The following is a 21,254-nucleotide window of genomic DNA, read 5'->3' on the forward strand; positions in this document are numbered from 1 at the left end:
AAAGAAACTTTTCAGTTAGTTTACAAATATAGGTATAAACTTTTTTATTAGGCCACCCCCAACTCACGCTCGGGACTTAATACTACTATGAATCGAAAAAGTCATCCATGAGGAGTCATCTTCTCCGAAGGTAATTTTCGCACGCCGCAAAACTCTGTATTCCCTACCATATCTTCAGAGTAGATGACCGTGGTCTATCCTGCAGTTCAGATCATAGAGAACGGCACTACTCGGTTACTCCCTGTCGATAGAGTTACTTAAGTCTTAGCTTAGCTCCAAGAGTTTTATTTATGTATGGCTATTAGTCCAATCGGACGTAATGGTAATGAAGGGAAGACACCCGGACACGTCCAAGGTTTGAAGCGTACCAACAAACGTGCCGTCTGCAGAAACCAACACAACACTATATTACCTGGTACAGAGGATGTGTACGTACTCTAACTCGTTTTTTTTTTTCGTTGGTAACCACAGGTGGTAAACCCGGGTTTACGGATTGTATCCCAAGGCACGGCGAGCCACCACGTCCCCCCAGTTTGCAACTCTGGGTCCATGGGTTCAATGGGAAGACTCGTTATATACTCCGTGTATACTTCCTTATTCCTAAACTCCACCTGGGGCCGCAGACTTAGTTTGCAACTCTGGGTCCATGGGTTCAATGGGAAGACTCGTTATATACTCCGTGTATACTTCCTTATTCCTAAACTCCACCTGGGGCCGCAGACTTAGTTCCCAATTCGAACTAAGTTTATCACACTATCTTCAATAGTGGGAGGTCTATTCACGCTAGTGTGCTCCAAGGCAATACTCATAAACATGACCACTTACAGCAAAACCTCTCACCTTTACGGCTCGAAGTTTGAACTCTCCTCTCACGACTTGAGAACCGACATCTTCCCATAGTCCTATTTGCCGCTAGTAGTATTCGTGTCATAATAAGAAGCTTTGCACTGACACTTTTTCATTTTGGGAACATTAACCTAAAAAACGAACATGTTCGTCGACCGACTGCTCGATTTTTGCACTGAAATTTTTGGAGGTTAATTGTCCCGGTTTCGTCCGTACACGCCAGTGGGATGCCAGTTAATGTGCGTGAGAAATGTTAAAAACAACTCTATCCCCACATAAACCTCTCCACTTTGCGACTCGAGGCCTGATCTCTCCTCTAACGACTCGAGATCCAACCCTTCCCCGCATCGATTCGAGTTTGAGAGATACACATACCTCTCCTCTAGCGACTCAAGGTCTAGGCTCTTCTCGTAATAACTCGAGGTGAAAACTTATACCCTTTCTCTCGTTGATTGAATGTTGATCTCTTCTCTTGCGACATGAGAACCGACCTCCAGCCTTGCCAGATCTACGGATTTCTCCGTAGTTCTACGGATTTTCAGCATTTCTACGGAGCTACGGATTGATGCTCGAGATCTACGGATTTTCACCATTTCCTACGGATTTTCTACGGATTATCGAAAACATTCAAGGAATTCTGCGGATAAATTAAAATTCTACCTGACGACCAAAAAAAAAAAAAAGGTCATCAAGTTTTATTTGGTTGAAATCGGTACATTTTTCGATTTTCGTAAAATCTACGGACTTGACCGGTTTTCAATCTGGCAACGCTGCCGACCTCGTATCGTAAAGACTCGAGGCCCGATCTCTCCTCGAACGACTCGAAGACCGACCTCTTATTTTATCCTTCTCCGACTTGAATGGCTCATCCGGCGCTGAGCCACTCTACCCCTGGGTATTCCCCGATCGTGGAATAACCCTTTTCCAAAGTTTCATCCCCGCAGCTTTGATCGTTCGGAACCGCACTACGCACGGTATGAAGCTACAAAGATAAAGAAACATGTTCAGCAGTGCGGATCCCAACAATCGCAGCTGCGAGAATAAACCTATACCATCTTCGCAGTGCAAGTTGTTTGGAAATGGTTTTTCCCGATGGTGGCATCCGACACCAGGTGAACCATTTAAACCGTTGTAGGATGGAGTCTTCGACGGGAATCATACATGTGGTGTACCAATAAAAACACACGAGCGGTTTATTTAACTTGTAACTGTTTTATTTTAACGATGAGAAAAGACTGAGCTAATAGGGAAACGGGATGCTTTATTTAAACTGATTTGATAATAAATTAATAAAACTCTTCCATACTGGTGCCGCTCTCTCTCGATTATGCCATTTTACTCTTCGTTGCCTCGGTCGTTCTCGCTGGTTGCTGTGTTGTTATAATACAATACACTGCAACTACTCCCTCTCTTAGTTCCGAGGCGCCTTCACCACATGATTGTATCTCGTAACATAGGTAGGTGGCGCATAATAGGGCATGTTCCCCTACCATCCGGTTGATGACGACCAACGCTTGAAGGAACAGGAAGGGCTTCAGATGATGATTCTTCTTCCGGAAGGCTCTCCATCGGATCTTCATCAATCGGCTCAGGACCAGGGGTGGCTCCGTCAGCCTCGTTACCATCAAAATCATCGTAGGGGTACTTCATAATTTGGTGGCTGCGACGTTTGACAGTTTCAATCTCTTGAGTGTGGCATTCGTAGAGCACAGAGCCTACCCAGCAAACATAACATCGCATAAGAAATGTCAGCTCAACTCGTTAACAATGTTAATGCGAATCGTAATTCCTACCAAACCAAGTAAATGATCGTAAAAATGGTTAGTTAAAGTCTACCGACTCGTATATGACAAAATTGCGCCATGTTTGCAAATTTGTCTCCCGCGTGCGGGATTCAAGTGAGAAAACAACCTTGTTGTTCTCTCTGCGATTAGCAGTGCAACCAGATTTCTAAAAATCAGAGGGTCCGTTTGGTTAAACTGTCCAATGAGAGAAGCAGCAAATATTGTCGCTGGCAACGGTTTGCATGCATTGAGAGCAAAACTTGCGCTCTCTCGCATGCTGTCAGGATGTGCGGTAAAAGGTGTTGTATATCGTCCAATTTTTGCAACACTTATCGCATAAGTCAGAAGTTAAAAATATGTATGTATATTGCCTCCACTTTAGTACGTAAATGCTGTTTTTTCGAGTTATATAAGATGATTTTATAATGTATATGAAGCGTATAGCAAAGTTGGTTGAGAAATGTACCTACAAAAATGTTTGCTGGGTAGCCTAGCCACAATGTGACCACGTGATCCCGAACGTAGACCGTTTCGTTGATGCTGAAGCTGACATCCTCCTTGGTACGGTTTTGGCATTCGACAATTCCTTTCTGCCGGATTGTAGACCTGGACTTCAAATTGTCGAATCTGATGCGCATTTCCCTTCCAAACATTCGCTTGAAAGGGCTTTCCCCAGTCGACGTGTGTGTTGTGGCTCGGTTCATCTTCAGGAAAGAATGTAGTTGGACACTTATCGGCTTCTTTGCAAACAAAGGGTCATTCGCCAGCTTCTTCAGTGCTGCCTTGACCGTCTTGGCCGCGTTCTCGGCTGCTTCATTCGAACACGGGCTATACGGCGCTGTCTTTAGGTGCTCGATGCCACGGGAAGAACAGAATGCCTGGAATTCTTCCGATGTAAAGGCAGTGCCGTTATCCGACACCAGAGTGCTGATCAGACTGAATCGGGAAATATATTCGGCCAACTTTTCCGACGTCTCCTTGGAAGTTAACGATCGAACGGGGTAAACTTCCAACCACTTGCTGTAGCTATCCGCCAGGACTAGAAAATCGGCGCTTTGGAACGAAAAGTGATCGACATGAACTCGATCACCAGGGGCATAAGTCAACCGCCACGGTGAAATTGGATCCCGGCCGCAATTGGAGACGAAATTCGCATTTCTTCCCGATGTCCTCGATTTCTTTGTCTAAGAATGGCCACCAGAAATATCACCGTGCTAAGGACTTCATCTTGACGATCCCCATGTGTACGACATGGAGTTCTCACAGCAATGATTTCCGAAGCTTCGCCGGGATAACAATGCGGAAACCCCAGAGAAAGACGCCTTACTCCACGCTTAGTTCGTCTCGTCGTTGAAAAAGCTTCTTGATTTCGGTACTCCATAACTCGACTAATGACATTGTCTTTCCGGCTTTCGACTATGATCTGCTTCCGCTCCACCAATGAGCGGGTTTCGACTTCGATGAAATTGAGAAAACTGATGGCGTCTTCCTCGTCTACCTTCTCGTCTTGATCACAGGTGCATGGAAAGCGAGAAAGAAAATCTGCTACGGCGTTGGATGTACCTTTGATGTGTTGGATCTCGAAATCGAAGTTGGACAAATAGACTGCCCATCTCTGCAAGCACCCTGCTGCAGTTTCCGGTATGCCTTTTTCCGAAAACAGACCGGTCAGTGGTTTGTGATCTGTCATCGGGGTGAAACGACGACCAGAGAGATAGCTGCTGAATCTCTGGACACCGTAGTAAATCGCCAACGCTTCCCGATCGATGACCGAATAGTTGAACTCATGTTTCTAAAAGACTTGGGAAGCAAAAGAAACTGGTCGCTCCTTGCCGCCTGGGAAAACGTGTACGATCACTGCTCCAATGCCCTCCTTCGATGCATCACAGTAGAGTTTAATCGGTTGATTACGGTCGTTATGGGCCAAGGTCGTGTCATCCGCCAATAGCTGTTTTGCCGCTTTGAACGCCTCCTGGCACTCCTTGGACCAACGGAATTTCACCTCTTCTTGCAGGAAGCGGTACAATGGTTTTAGATGTTGTGCCAAACTGGGACAAAACTTGACCGTTGACCAGTTCCACAAAGGCACGAACCTCCTTGACGTCTTTCGGAACTCCCAGCTAGATTATTGATTTCACTTTTTCAGTATCTTTATGTAAACCATCACTTTCGATATAATGTCCAAGATAACTCACACCACTTTTGAAAAATTCGCACTTGGTCTTATTTAGCACAAATCCTGTTTCTTTTAACTTGCTAAGCTCTTGTCCATGGTTCTCTAAATGTTCTTGCACTGTTCGTCCAGTTACCAACACGTCATCCAGGTAAATAATCGTTCCTTGATAACCCTGCAGAACTCGTTCTAGGGTAGCTTGAAAGACTGCACAGGCCGTTTTGGTCCCAAACGGCAATCGATTCACGTAGTAAACGCCACGGTGAGTACTCTACACCAACAGATGTCTTGCTACTTCATCCACTGCAAATTGGTTGTAGGCATTCTTCAGGTACAGCTTTGAAAAATTCTTACCACCTTGTAGCGCTGCAAAAATGTCGTCAATTATCGGAAAAGGGTGGTGGTCATTCTTCAACCATGGGTTAACGATAATCTGCACACAAACGTATCGATGAATCCTTTTTCAAAACTGGAACGAGGGGAGTGCCCCATTCCGGTTCGGTTGATGGCACCTTGGAGATAATGCCGATGTTCTCCAATCGATCCAGTTCGCCCTCGACCTTCTCCTTGAAAGCCAACGGTACCCTGCGCGGCTTGAAAAACTTCGGGTCAGCTGCATCCTTCAATGGTTTTCCGTATCGATAACAGCCTAATTCACCCTCGAAAACTTCTTGGTACTTGGTCAGCGCTGCATCGTCTGACGCCTCAGCAGTGCACAGTGGTGCAGAACATCAATCTAGCTGTACGAAATTAATAGCGCCCAGGGATGAAGAGGTAGACATTTGATGTCTTCAGCAACATTGTTCAGTTTTACAAGGAGCATATTTTAGTATTAAAATTTTTGCCGAGGGGTCCACCGATAGCGAGATAAAAATGCTAACTTTTTTGTTTTTCAAATTAGGGCTTTGATGTCTTCGACAAAGTTGTTTATCTGATCAAAATACATAAGTTTGTTGAATATGTCAAAGTCCTATCACATCACCCTCAGGAGTTACAGTCAAAGTAAAAAAAATCTATTGAAAAAACAGGTTTTTGAACCTGACACGTTGTAGGTTGGATAAAATTGTTCGCTGTCTTTGAAACAAAGTTGTAACAAGCCACGATCTACATTTGTCTCATACATAATGATGGGTTTAGATGTTGCTGAAGCTCTATAGAAAGCATTTAGTGCATTTTATTGGCAATTTTGGAAGGCTCGTCCATCGAAAAGTGCACATTTTCGCAACACCCCCTTTTTTGTGATTATTTTTGATGATAAGCGGAACCATTACCATTAGAAATTAGCGGGGAAATCGGTGGAACTAGTAGAGATTTGAATTATTGGAAATACGCATTTTATGAAAAAGTTACCTATTTTACTTATAGAAAAAACGTTAAAACATTTAATTGATTAATAAAATGTTGCAGTTTTCTTTAATATATTTTGTTTTATTAAAAAGCATTTAAATTCTATTCAAATTTATGACTCAACGAAAAGACAAAAACGAATTGCTTATAAGATTGGTTGCTTGGATACAGTTACTTGGAACCAGTTGAAGCAGTTATATTGTAATGACAAAATTCTATTATTCATTTAAATAATATCAAATACTAATTTAGTGCTCTACCAAATTTAACAGATAAGTTCCATTTGTTTTTTTTTAGGTTTAAACGACTTAAAAAATCGAATTTCAATGTCTTTTAATCAAACCAACTATATAAAAGAACACTGCTACGCTTTATTAATCAATTAAATGTCTTAACGTTTTTTTCTATAAGTAAAATAGGTAACTTTTTCATAAAATGTCTATTTTCAAACATTCAAATCTCTACTAGTTCCACCGATTTCCGCACTAATTTCAAATGGAAATGGTTCCGCTTATCATCAAAAATAATCACAAAAAAGGGGGTGTTGCGAAAATGTGCACTTTTCGATGGACGAGCCTTCCAAAATTGCCAATAAAATGCACTAAATGCTTTCTATAGAGCTTCAGCAACATCTAAACCCATCATTATGTATGAGACAAATGTAGATCGTGGCTTGTTACAACTTTGTTTCAAAGACAGCGAACAATTTTATCCAACCTACAACGTGTCAGGTTCAAAAACCTGTTTTTTCAATAGATTTTTTTTACTTTGACTGTAACTCCTGAGGGTGATGTGATAGGACTTTGACATATTCAACAAACTTATGTATTTTGATCAGATAAACAACTTTGTCGAAGACATCAAAGCCCTAATTTGAAAAACAAAAAAGTTAGCATTTTTATCTCGCTATCGGTGGACCCCTCGGCAAAAATTTTAATACTAAAATATGCTCCTTGTAAAACTGAACAATGTTGCTGAAGACATCAAATGTCTACCTCTTCATCCCTGGGCGCTATTAATTTCGTACAGCTAGATTGATGTTCTGCACCACTGTGCAGTGGTTGCTGGTCACCCTCGAAGATGAAACCTCGAATCCTGGCGAACCTCGAATTCGGTGATGGAAAGTCGTACCTCTTGTCGTTAGAGGAGAGAGCAGACGTCGAATCTCCAAAAGGAGAGGTTCGTGTGATCATCCCCGAATCTTTTCGATAAGAGGTCGGGTTTCGAGTCACAAGAAGAAAGATCAGGCCTGGGATCATCAAGCGTAGGGGTATCGTGTTTACCTCGAGTCGTTACGAGGAGAGGTAAAATCCGAGTCATTAAAGAGGAAATCAGGCCTTTAGTCGTACAGGAGAGAGTCAATGCGAGGAGGGGTCGGATTTCTAGTCACAAGAAGAGAGGTTCGTGTGGATGGCTCGAGTCATTACGAGGTGATGTCGAATCTCGGGTCATTAGAGGAAAGTTGAAGGCTTTGAGTCGGAACGAATTTTTATATTGCTGTAAGTGATCTCTTTTATGAGTTTGCCTTGTTTTGTGTGACATTTCCAGAAAACTCCATGTAAATTATCCAAGTGACATAAGACACTTTCTCATCAAGCTGCAACGCATCCATGCATACATTGATGCACATATATTATAATGGCTGGAACCATCAAATGCCGAACTTTCTCCCGCTTCCAGAGGGAATTTCACCAGCAGCAGAGACACCCAAACACACACAACGTGACACGGTCGATGATTATCATGTTCAACCGGGTGGCGTGCGGCATCACTGACCATCAGCCCGGGTTTCCGGTTTTCAATCCTCCGACACTTCCACCTTGCTCATTTTCCACCCACATCCACCCCCATTCGCTCCGGGTTTGGTTTGGTGATTTCCTTCAACTATGTGTATATTTTGCGACGGACCCGCTGGACCTGGGCTAGCTCGTCGAGGGTCATCTAGAATTTAATGCATATGATGTAATGTTAATGCAGTGTTCCGTAACCGACTGGGGTGGGTTGGATCACTTTCCTCTTCCCGCAAACTTCTCTTGTCTTCTTCGAATGACCCCCGTTCGGCCGGAATTTGAGGGTTTCCTCCACTTCCTACTTGGGTAAAAGCAAGCATGGCCGGACGAACCGTTTGACTCCAAGCCGATATGGATCGAACTGGTCGAATGATGGACCGGAAAACTGTTTCCCTGGAAACCGGATCAAATTGTCCATCCATGATGTAATGGATGCTGTAACTTGTCAAAATTTTCAAAATTGTCACAATTGTCAAAATTGTTGAAATTCTCAAAATTGTCAAAATTGTCAAAATTGCAAAAAATAATCAAAACTGTAAAAAATGTCAAAATTGTCAAAACTGTCAAAACTGTCAAAACGATCGAAATTGTCAAAATTGTCAAAATTGTAAAAAATGTCAAAATTGTAAAAATTATCAAAATTGTCAAAATTGTCAAAATTGTCAAAATTGTCAAAATTGTCAAAATTGTCAAAATTGTCAAAATTGTCAAAATTGTCAAAATTGTCAAATTGTCAAAATTGTCAAAATTGTCAAAATTGTCAAAATTGTCAAAATTGTCAAAATTGTCAAAATTTTCAAAATTGTCAAAATTGTCAAAATTGTCAAAATTGTCAAAATTGTCAAAATTGTCAAAATTGTCAAAATTGTCAAAATTGTCAAAATTGTCAAAATTGTCAATATTGTCAAAATTGTCAAAATTGTCAAAATTGTCAAAATTGTCAAAATTGTCAAAATTGTCAAAATTGTCAAAATTGTCAAAATTGTCAAAATTGTCAAAATTGTCAAAATTGTCAAAATTGTAAAAATTGTCAAAATTGTCAAAATTGTCAAAATTGTCAAAATTGTCAAAATTGTCAAAATTGTCAAAATTGTCAAAATTGTCAAAATTGTCAAAATTGTCAAAATTGTCAAAATTTTCAAAATTGTCAAAATTGTCAAAATTGTCAAAATTATCAAAATTGTCAAAAATGTCAAAATTGTCAAAATTGTCAAAATTGTCAAGATTGTCAAAATTGTCAAAATTGTCGAAATTGTCAAAAGTGTCGAAATTTTCAAAATTGTCAAAATTGTCAAAATTGTCAAAATTGTCAAAATTGTCAAAATTGTCAAAATTGTCAAAATTGTCAAAATTGTCAAAATTGTCAAAATTGTCAAAATTGTCAAAATTGTCAAAATTGTCAAAATTGTCAAAATTGTCAAAATTGTCAAAATTGTCAAAATTGTCTAAATTGTCAAAATTGTCAAAATTGTTAAAATTGTCAAAATCGTAAAAAATTACAAAATTGTTACAAATGACAAAAATGACAAAAATGACAAAAATGACAAAAATGACAAAAATGACAAAAATGACAAAAATGACAAAAATGACAAAAATGACAAAAATGACAAAAATGACAAAAATGACAAAAATGACAAAAATGACAAAAATGACAAAAATGACAAAAATGACAAAAATGACAAAAATGACAAAAATGACAAAAATGACAAAAATGACAAAAATGACAAAAATGACAAAAATGACAAAAATGACAAAAATGACAAAAATGACAAAAATGACAAAAATGACAAAAATGACAAAAATGACAAAAATGATAAAAATGACAAAAATGATAAAAATGACAAAAATGACAAAAATGACAAAAATGATAAAAATGACAAAAATGACAAAAATGACAAAAATGACAAAAATGACAAAAATGACAAAAATGACAAAAATGACAAAAATGACAAAAATGACAAAAATGACAAAAATGACAAAAATGACAAAAATGACAAAAATGACAAAAATGACAAAAATGACAAAAATGACAAAAATGACCAAAATGACAAAAATGATAAAAATGACAAAAATGACAAAAATGACAAAAATGACAAAAATGACAAAAATGATAAAAATGACAAAAATGACAAAAATGACAAAAATGACAAAAATGACAAAAATGACAAAAATGACAAAAATGACAAAAATGACAAAAATGACAAAAATGACAAAAATGACAAAAATGACAAAAATGACAAAAATGACAAAAATGACAAAAATGACAAAAATGACAAAAATGACAAAAATGACAAAAATGACAAAAATGACAAAAATGACAAAAATGACAAAAATGACAAAAATGACAAAAATGACAAAAATGACAAAAATGACAAAAATGACAAAAATGACAAAAATGACAAAAATGACAAAAATGACAAAAATGACAAAAATGACAAAAATGACAAAAATGACAAAAATGACAAAAATGACAAAAATGACAAAAATGACAAAAATGACAAAAATGACAAAAATGACAAAAATGACAAAAATGACAAAAATGACAAAAATGACAAAAATGACAAAAATGACAAAAATGACAAAAATGACAAAAATGACAAAAATGACAAAAATGACAAAAATGACAAAAATGACAAAAATGACAAAAATGACAAAAATGACAAAAATGACAAAAATGACAAAAATGACAAAAATGACAAAAATGACAAAAATGACAAAAATGACAAAAATGACAAAAATGACAAAAATGACAAAAATGACAAAAATGACAAAAATGACAAAAATGACAAAAATGACAAAAATGACAAAAATGATAAAAATGACAAAAATGACAAAAATGACAAAAATGACAAAAATGACAAAAATGACAAAAATGACAAAAATGACAAAAATGACAAAAATGACAAAAATGACAAAAATGACAAAAATGACAAAAATGACAAAAATGACAAAAATGACAAAAATGACAAAAATGACAAAAATGACAAAAATGACAAAAATGACAAAAATGACAAAAATGACAAAAATGACAAAAATGACAAAAATGACAAAAATGACAAAAATGACAAAAATGACAAAAATGACAAAAATGACAAAAATGACAAAAATGACAAAAATGACAAAAATGACAAAAATGACAAAAATGACAAAAATGACAAAAATGACAAAAATGACAAAAATGACAAAAATGACAAAAATGACAAAAATGACAAAAATGACAAAAATGACAAAAATGACAAAAATGACAAAAATGACAAAAATGACAAAAATGACAAAAATGACAAAAATGACAAAAATGACAAAAATGACAAAAATGACAAAAATGACAAAAATGACAAAAATGACAAAAATGACAAAAATGACAAAAATGACAAAAATGACAAAAATGACAAAAATGACAAAAATGACAAAAATGACAAAAATGACAAAAATGACAAAAATGACAAAAATGACAAAAATTTCAAAAATGACAAAAATGACAAAAATGACAAAAATGACAAAAATGACAAAATGACAAAAATGACAAAAATGACAAAAATGACAAAAATAACAAAAATGACAAAAATGACAAAAATGACAAAAATGACAAAATTGACAAAAATGACAAAAATGACAAAAATGACAAAAATGACAAAAATGACAAAAATGACAAAAATGACAAAAATGACAAAAATGACAAAAATGACAAAAATGACAAAAATGACAAAAATGACAAAAATGACAAAAATGAAGAAAATGACAAAAATGACAAAAATGACAAAAATGACGAAAATGACAAAAATGACAAAAATGACAAAAATGACAAAAATGACAAAAATGATAAAAATGACAAAAATGACAAAAATGACAAAAATGACAAAAATGATAAAAATGACAAAAATGACAAAAATGACAAAAATGACAAAAATGACAAAAATGACAAAAATGACAAAAATGACAAAAATGACAAAAATGACAAAAATGACAAAAATGACAAAAATGACAAAAATGACAAAAATGACAAAAATGACAAAAATGACAAAAATGACAAAAATGACAAAAATGACAAAAATGACAAAAATGACAAAAATGACAAAAATGACAAAAATGACAAGAATGACAAAATGACAAAAATGACAAAAATGACAAAAATGACAAAAATGACAAAAATGACAAAAATGACAAAAATGACAAAAATGACAAAAATGACAAAAATGACAAAAATGACAAAAATGACAAAAATGACAAAAATGACAAAAATGACAAAAATGACAAAAATGACAAAAATGACAAAAATGACAAAAATGACAAAAATGACAAAAATGACAAAAATGACAAAAATGACAAAAATGACAAAAATGACAAAAATGACAAAAATGACAAAAATGACAAAAATGACAAAAATGACAAAAATGACAAAAATGACAAAAATGACAAAAATGATAAAAATGACAAAAATGACAAAAATGACAAAAATGACAAAAATGAAGAAAATGACAAAAATGACGAAAATGACAAAAATGACGAAAACTACCAAAAATGACAAAAATGATAAAAAAAACTAAAATAACTAAAATGACAAAAATTACAAAAATCACAAAGATAACAAAAATGATTAAAGCTGCATTTATTAAGGTTTTTTTTTGCAAATAACATTTGAAGTTATTCGAAATATTTTTTGAAACATCGAAATTTCTTTCGGTACAATTACAAGCTTCGTCACGGTTTGTGTTTTTTTTTTTGAAAAATTTGATGAATTTTAAGAAAATTTATTCAATTGGAAGAACGATAGTCAAATTTTTGTAAATGGGAACCGTATCACCTTTTGTATTCGAGATTTTTTTGAATTGTCGATCTGAAAGAACTAATTTTTTTGATGTTGTTATTTTTTGCTATAAACCAGCAATGTATTTATTTACCCTTCTCACGATTAATTTGCAATTTGGACACTTATAGGTACTGGTATAGGAAAAAAACTATCTATTTTGATAATTATTAAATGTGCGGATGATTTGCTTCCGAAAAAAACCCTTTTTTAAAATTGAAAAAATATTATATTTTGCACAGCACATCTTAGCTCAAAAATGGCAACAAGCCTTGTTTGATTGAATGGTGATTGATTACCGTCACCAAACAATTTTTTTTCAGGAAATTTTGACTTACATCATAAAATATTCCCATATATTAATGAAAAAAAGGTTGCTAATCAAAAGCATTCAAATTCGTTAACCACCTAATTCGCCTCATTCCGGAAGATCAAAAACAAGGGACAGGAGAGGACCCACCTCAATTTATCCAACCCGGTCCCGGAATCCACATAAAAATCCATCTTCATATTTACCTAATTTGCCATAAATTTCTACAACATTAAACACCCCTCAATTAACGGATTATTCTCGGTCGTAGAAGATGGTTTCCCATTCATTCATTTCCATTCATTCGCTCCACTTCTCAGGCGGTCATAAAATTCCGAGTCAATGTGAACAGTGTGCACAGTCAGTAATAATGAGAATGGGTGGACGGAAAAGAGGCGACTGGCGACTACTAGTGGAATTATTATGTGCTGGTTTTTCCTCTTTTCCCAATCCATTTCATGCTGTGAGCTTTGGCAACCTGCTTTGGATATCGTTTGTCGTCTTCTTTTGGTTTGGCACTTTTATTCGTCGTACTGCGACAACACGAAAAAAGGACTTCCCGAAGCAAGACGCACAGAATGGAAAATAAACCACTGAGGCTCAGCCTCCTCATCAATTAGGGTCCTTCATGCGAGAGAAAGCTCATCCCCACAATTCTGATGGGGATCTGCTTGTCTTTTTTTTCTCTCTCTCGGTTGTCATATCTCTTTGACCAAGCCGAGATTTCTGTTTGGCCCTCTTTTTCTGGAGCGGAACGAAAATCCGGGTGCTAATGGGGTAAAAGTTTTCCCCTTGGCCGGCCAGCCAACCAGCCCTCGAATCATCCCCCCCTTATCGGTTTTGTACCGGAGTGTCCTTTCAACTTACAACATCGGATAGTGGGGAGAGGGCTTCAATATGGCGCAAAGTGAAAGTTGCGTCCCTTTTGCGGGCTGTCGAGGAGGAAAACTTTCGAAAAACCACCAGAACGAATAGAGATGAAAGAGATAGGAGAGCAAAAAGAAGAAAAAAATCCATCCGACACCATGCCATCGAAGCGGAATCTCGTTAATGTAGAAAATCGACCAAATGTAAATTATCTGTCAGTCTGGCAGTCTCCAGTTGGAGCACGCCGCGGGATTTTTTTTATCAGAAGAAAGATGTACGAATCTTCTCCTTATTTTATCTTTTTCGAGTTTTTCAAACTTTTATCCTTGGGTTTTGGGCTCTTTTGCGTGTGAATAATTTATTGCGTTTTTGAACGCACACTAACGCAGACAGGCTGCTCTCAAAATATTTTCGGTAAAGATTTAAGCGCCTTCCGGAGGCAGAAAATTTCATGCCAAGAAAGTCCACGTGATGATACTTTGCCACCCCTTTTCCAAGTGAGCCTCACTCAAATAAACTGTTGAAACAAAGGGGTCAGCGAAAAAGTTATGATAAAGAAAAGATTTTCTGAACTTTTTTGGCGGAAACTGAATGAAATTATTCTTTGAGTTATCCATGGAAACTTTAAAGTGAATTTTGGTATCGATGGCAATATTATCATTATAAAAAATCTGTTTATTGGCATTTGATGGGCTTTCTGTGCAAACCCGAAAATTTTGATCTGGATTAAGTTATTGGAAAGACGCACAAATAATGAATCTCGTCAACATTTTGTCCAATTGCCAAATTTGTTAAAATTGTCAAAAATGTGTAAATTGTCAAAATTGTCAAAATTGTCAAAATTGTCAAAATTGTCAAAATTGTCAAAATTGTCAAAATTGTCAAAATTGTCAAAATTGTCAAAATTGTCAAAATTGTCAAAACTGGCAAAATTGTCAAAATTGTGAAAATTGTGAAAATTGTGAAAATTGTGAAAATTGTGAAAATTGTGAAAATTGTGAAAATTGTGAAAATTGTAAAAATTGTGAAAATTGAAAAATTTGTCAAAATTGTCAAAATTTTCAAAATTGTCAAAATTGTCAAAATTGTCAAAATTGTCAAAATTGTCAGATTTGTCAAAATTGTCAAAATTGTCAAAATTGTCAAAATTGTCAAAATTGTCAAAATTGTCAAAATTGTCAAAATTGTCAAAATTCTCAAAATTGTCAAAATTGTCAAAATTGTCAAAATTGTCAAAATTGTCAAAATTGTCAAAATTGTCAAAATTGTCAAAATTGTCAAAATTGTCAAAATTGTCAAAATTGTCAAAATTGTCAAAATTGTCAAAATTGTCAAAATTGTCAAAATTGTCAAAATTGTCAAAATTGTCAAAATTGTCAAAATTGTCAAAATTGTCAAAATTGTCAAAATTGTCAAAATTGTCAAAATTGTCAAAATTGTCAAAATTGTCAAAATTGTCAAAATTGTCAAAATTGTCAAAATTGTCAAAATTGTCAAAATTGTCAAAATTGTCAAAATTGTCAAAATTGTCAAAATTGTCAAAATTGTCAACATTGTCAAAATTGACAAAATTGTCAAAATTGTCAAAATTGTCAAAATTGTCTAAATTGTCAAAATTGTCAAAATTGTCAAAATTGTCAAAATTGTCAAAATTGTCAAAATTGTCAAAATTGTCAAAATTGTCAAAATTGTCAAAATTGTCAAAATTGTCAAAATTGTCAAAATTGTCAAAATTGTCAAAATTCTCAAAATTGTCAAAATTGTCAAAACTGTCAAAACTGTCAAAATTGTCAAAATTGTCAAAATTGTCAAAATTGTCAAAATTTTCAAAACTGTCAAAATTGTCAAAATTGTCAAAATTCTCAAAATTGTCAAAATTGTCAAAATTGTCAAAATTGTCAAAATTGTCAAAATTGTCAAAATTGTCAAAATTGTCAAAATTGTCAAAATTGTCAAAATTGTCAAAATTGTCAAAATTGTCAAAATTGTCAAAATTGTCAAAATTGTCAAAACTGTCAAAATTGTCAAAATTGTCAAAATTGTCAAAATTGTCCAAATTGTCAAAATTGTCTTAATTGTCAAAATTGTCAAAATTGTCAAAATTGTCAAAATTGTCAAAATTGTCAAAATTGTCAAAATTGTCAAAATTGTCAAAATTGTCAAAATTGTCAAAATTGTCAAAATTGTCAAAATTGTCCAAATTGTCAAAATTGTCAAAATTGTCAAAATTGTCAAAATTGTCAAAATTGTCAAAATTGTCAAAATTGTCAAAACTGTCAAAACTGTCAAAATTGTCAAAATAGTCAAAATTGTCAAAATTGTCAAAATTGTCAAAATTGTCAAAATTGTCAAAATTGTCAAAATTGTCAAAATTGTCAAAATTGTCAAAATTGTCAAAATTGTCAAAATTGTCAAAATTGTCAAAATTGTCAAAATTGTCAAAATTGTCAAAATTGTCAAAATTGTCAAAATTGTCAAAATTGTCAAAATTGTCAAAATTGTCAAAATTGTCAAAATTGTCAAAATTGTCAAAATTGTCAAAATTGTCAAAATTGTCAAAATTGTCAAAATTGTCAAAATTGTCAAAATTGTCAAAATTGTCAAAATTGTCAAAATTGTCAAAATTGTCAAAATTGTCAAAATTGTCAAAATTGTCAAAATTGTCAAAATTGTCAAAATTGTCAAAATTGTCAAAATTGTCAAAATTGTCAAAATTGTCAGAGTTGTCAAAATTGTCAAAATTGTCAAAATTGTCAAAATTGTCAAAATTGTCAAAATTGTCAAAATTGTCAAAATTGTCAAAATTGTCAAAATTGTCAAAATTGTCAAAATTGTCAAAATTGTCAAAATTGTCAAAATCGTCAAAATTGTCAAAATTGTCAAAATTGTCAAAATTGTCAAAATTGTCAAAATTGTCAAAATTGTCAAAATTGTCAAAATTGTCAAAATTGTCAAAATTGTCAAAATTGTCAAAATTGTCAAAATTGTCAAAATTGTCAAAATTGTCAAAATTGTCAAAATTGTCAAAATTGTCAAAATTGTCAAAATTGTCAAAATTGTCAAAATTGTCAAAATTGTCAAAATTGTCAAAATTGTCAAAATTGTCAAAATTGTCAAAATTGTCAAAATTGTCAAAATTGTCAAAATTTTCAAAATATTCAAAATTGTCAAACTTGTCAAAATTTGTAAAAATTTGTAAAAATTTTCAAAATTAACAAAACTGATAAAATAAAAAAAATTGACAAAAATAACTAAATTGACAAAATTGACAAAATTGACAAATTTGACAAAATTGACAAAATTGACAAAATTGACAAAATTGTCAAAATTGACAAAATTGACAAAATTGACAAAATTGACAAAATTGACAAAATTGACAAAATTGACAAAATTGACAAAATTGACAAAATTGACAAAATTGACAAAATTGACAAAATTGACAAAATTGACAAAATTGACAAAATTGACAAAATTGACAAAATTGACAAAAATGACAAAATTGACAAAATTGACAAAATTGACAAAATTGACAAAATTGACTAAATTGACAAAATTGACAAAATTGAAAAAATTGTCAAAATTGACAAAATTGACAAAATTGACAAAATTGACAAAATTGACAAAATTGACAAAATTGACAAAATTGACAAAATTGACAAAATTGACAAAATTGACAAAATTGACAAAATTGACAAAATTGACAAAATTGACAAAATTGACAAAATTGACAAAATTGACAAAATTGACAAAATTGACAAAATTGACAAAATTGACAAAATTGACAAAATTGACAAAATTGACAAAATTGACAAAATTGACAAAATTGACAAAATTGACAAAATTGACAAAATTGACAAAATTGACAAAATTGACAAAATTGACAAAATTGACAAAATTGACAAAATTGACAAAATTGACAAAATTGACAAAATTGACAAAATTGACAAAATTGACAAAATTGACAAAATTGACAAAATTGACAAAATTGACAAAATTGACAAAAATGACAAAATTGACAAAATTGACAAAATTGACAAAATTGACAAAATTGACAAAATTGACAAAATTGACAAAATTGACAAAATTGACAAAATTGACAAAATTGACAAAATTGACAAAATTGACAAAATTGACAAAATTGACAAAATTGACAAAATTGACAAAAATGACAAAATTGACAAAATTGACAAAATTGACAAAATTGACAAAATTGACAAAATTGACAAAATTGACAAAATTGACAAAATTGACAAAATTGTAGAATTTTTTTTCAATTTTAATTGAATTAACACAAAATAATAGAAAAATGTGAAATATTTTTTTCTCATAATGGGCGACTTCCACTAAATTGTTGCAAAATGTTTAAAAAAAAATTTCAGAATTTTTCAAAGGTTTTTAGATTTTTTTTTTAATAATCATATGATTGCCTCAAGATTATCGTAAAATTTGTCAGATGAAAACTGAATTTCAATTTGTTAAGTATTTTTGAGCTTGTTGAAAAAATTCTTTAACGGAAATTTTTTCTTGAAATATCGAAAATTATTAGAGAATCAATTTTGGTTTTTTCACAAAACAAATTTTCCAATTGCGTTTCTTCTTCAAATTATTCTTTGAATATGCGCAGCTTCGAACTGGAATTCTCTCAAAGTGTTTGTGAAAAAAATAAACCAAAAACCTACTTCAAACATGTGAAAAAACAATACCCGGTAGATATAACCCTAAAAATAACAACCGAAAATGCAAATAAACTCGACTGAAAAGCGGCTTTTCCGAGTAGCACATCACTGTTTAAATTGGCACCAACTTTTTCCGGTCGACCCAATTTTCACTGGAACTCATTCGATTTTTTTCCGCTATTTTTTTTTTATTCCAGCTCTTCTATTCCGGAAGTAACGTAAAAATGGCTCTAGAGTGTGTTTGGTTTATTTTTATTATTTTCAACCGGGGGTTTGTCACCAACAAGCACCACATTCTGTTTATCATTGTCCCTCTTTCCAAAAATAAAAAAAGGCGACAAATATGCAATTTTCGCCAAGCCGCTTAGTCGGAATGCATCGTGTTTGCTTTGGGAATTAATCTATCACAACTTGGCTGTTATTTTTTATTTTAATTTTGGTGCAACAGAAGCGTGAAACATTATTTGAGGGAACTCTACCAGAATGTGTGTTTTTTTTTATTTGGCCGTATAAAAAATCATGAAAAGATCTAAATTCTGTTTTTTTAGCGTAAATAATTATGAATATAACAATTTCGGAAAACAAAACAGAATAAAACTATTTAATTTTGAAGTATAAGTTATTTTAAACTGACTTTTCAAAGATGCTTCTGGAAAACCATTAATGCTAAATTTTTCTCACAAAATTTGAAATAGTAAACATTATTCCAATTCTCCAATTCTCCAAAATTCCAAAAAAAAACTCCTCAGAATCAATCATTTTGGCAATAACATTCTACCGGAATATGTTCCAAAAGCCCCACAGACGATTTAATCTTCAATAAAAATTTAAATCACCAGAGTCTGAACGCAAATCCCATTCGATAAAAACAAGATCGGAACAATATTTCATCTCATGTTCGCCGAAAAACTGAGTCTGGGACGTCAAATTCGAGGTAAAAGCCAAAAGAACGTGATACGGTTTTTGGAGGCTATCTATCTGTCGTTTTTAGAAAAAAGCCAACCAAACACTGGGACAGCTTGATCGAGAAATATCCTCGACATCAGAGAAAAAAATCAAAACATAAATTCACATGACCAACTGAATGCAGTCAGTCAGCAGAGTGGTGGGACCAAAAATAAAGTGAGGTGTGCCTCGAAAATAAAGCACCGGGCCATAGAAAAACAAACGAGCCTTGGCAGTTTATTTTATTTCATTTCCATTCCCATGAATTATGCATATAAAATTTCATATTTCCCTCTAAACTTTTTCCGCTTTCGTGCTTTTCGCCGGCTAGCTGGCTTTCCGGCTCTGTTTCACTTTCCATCCTCCAGTGGGAAAACCGAGCGTTGCTGTTGTTTTGCACGTTTTTGAAATTTGAGAGGATGTGACACAGTCACAGAGAGTTATTTTTTTGTTGTTTAACTGACTTTACAGTTTTCATCAGATATCTTTCAAGATTTGAAAATTTAAAATGTTTTTAAATTGGTATGCTTTTAATTTCAAGATTTTTTTGTTCAGACTCTTACTCAGTTAAGTATTTTTTTTTTTTGAAATTTATTTGTTTTTTTTGGTTGTGTGGTTGAAAAAAATATGTCGATTGATATGAATTTTTCACAGTCTGTTTGAAAACAAACAAAAGAACGAAAATTTCAAATGTTTTGTTAGAATGGGACAAAAAATATTTCGTTGGAAAACCATTTATATGTGCTGTTATTCCATAATAAAAATGCATGGACATTTTTCAATTGCTCGTTGCAAAGGATAACCTGAAACTTTTTATGAAGGAATTTAATGCGCCTTATTAAAAAGACCTTGAAAATTGGAATAAAATGTCCTCTTCATAGGTCGAAAATACAATATTTAAAAAAATGAAGGATGGAATTTAGTTGAATTAAGAGCATTATAATAGGATCAATATGACCTAAAGCGCACATTTAAATCATCTTAACTTAACACATTGAGGGCCGCAATGAAATCAAAACCCGAAAACACAAAAATTGGAATTATCTATCTTAGAAACCACTGAACCAAATTTAATAATTCTAGTATTTTAGAGTTATCGAAAGTGTTAATAACAATTTTGAAGAATAAAATTCCTTTCACACATTCTTTTATCACATTTGAACTGTGCTTCTCTTTTTGTTTCGTTTCAATATACAGCAGAACTGAGAATTTTGAGAGATCAAGTATGTTGCATGAAAATGACAATATAATCAACAAAAAATATATATTTTATGTCTTGGAAATCGATTCATCAATTCGGAAGATACAGCGAAGCAAAACTAAAATTAAATATCTTTCATACCATCGTCAAATTCATGTTTTTTGACTATTTGATAAATCTTTGATTGGCTTAAATTGAGCAAACTTTCCGTAAATTTTTAGAAATTTTAAAATAAAATTACTTTTTGGGAATTTTTTTCATTCATTCATTCGATAAGAACCACAGAAAATCTTGTAAACATATCTGTAGATCTAGTTTGTTTTTGGCAACATCCGATTTTGGCACATGGGACAAAAGTGTCACAAATACAAACAAATGAATAAAAATGATAAAAAACATCTTAAAAATTATACAAAATGACTAAAATAACAAATATAACGAAAAAAACAAACATTTTAAACATAACGGAAAATGTTCTAAATGTGTCTAAAAATTGATAAAAAAAATAACA

This window comes from Uranotaenia lowii, chromosome 3 (assembly GCF_029784155.1).
Source record: "Uranotaenia lowii strain MFRU-FL chromosome 3, ASM2978415v1, whole genome shotgun sequence".
Lineage (NCBI taxonomy): Eukaryota > Metazoa > Arthropoda > Insecta > Diptera > Culicidae > Uranotaenia > Uranotaenia lowii.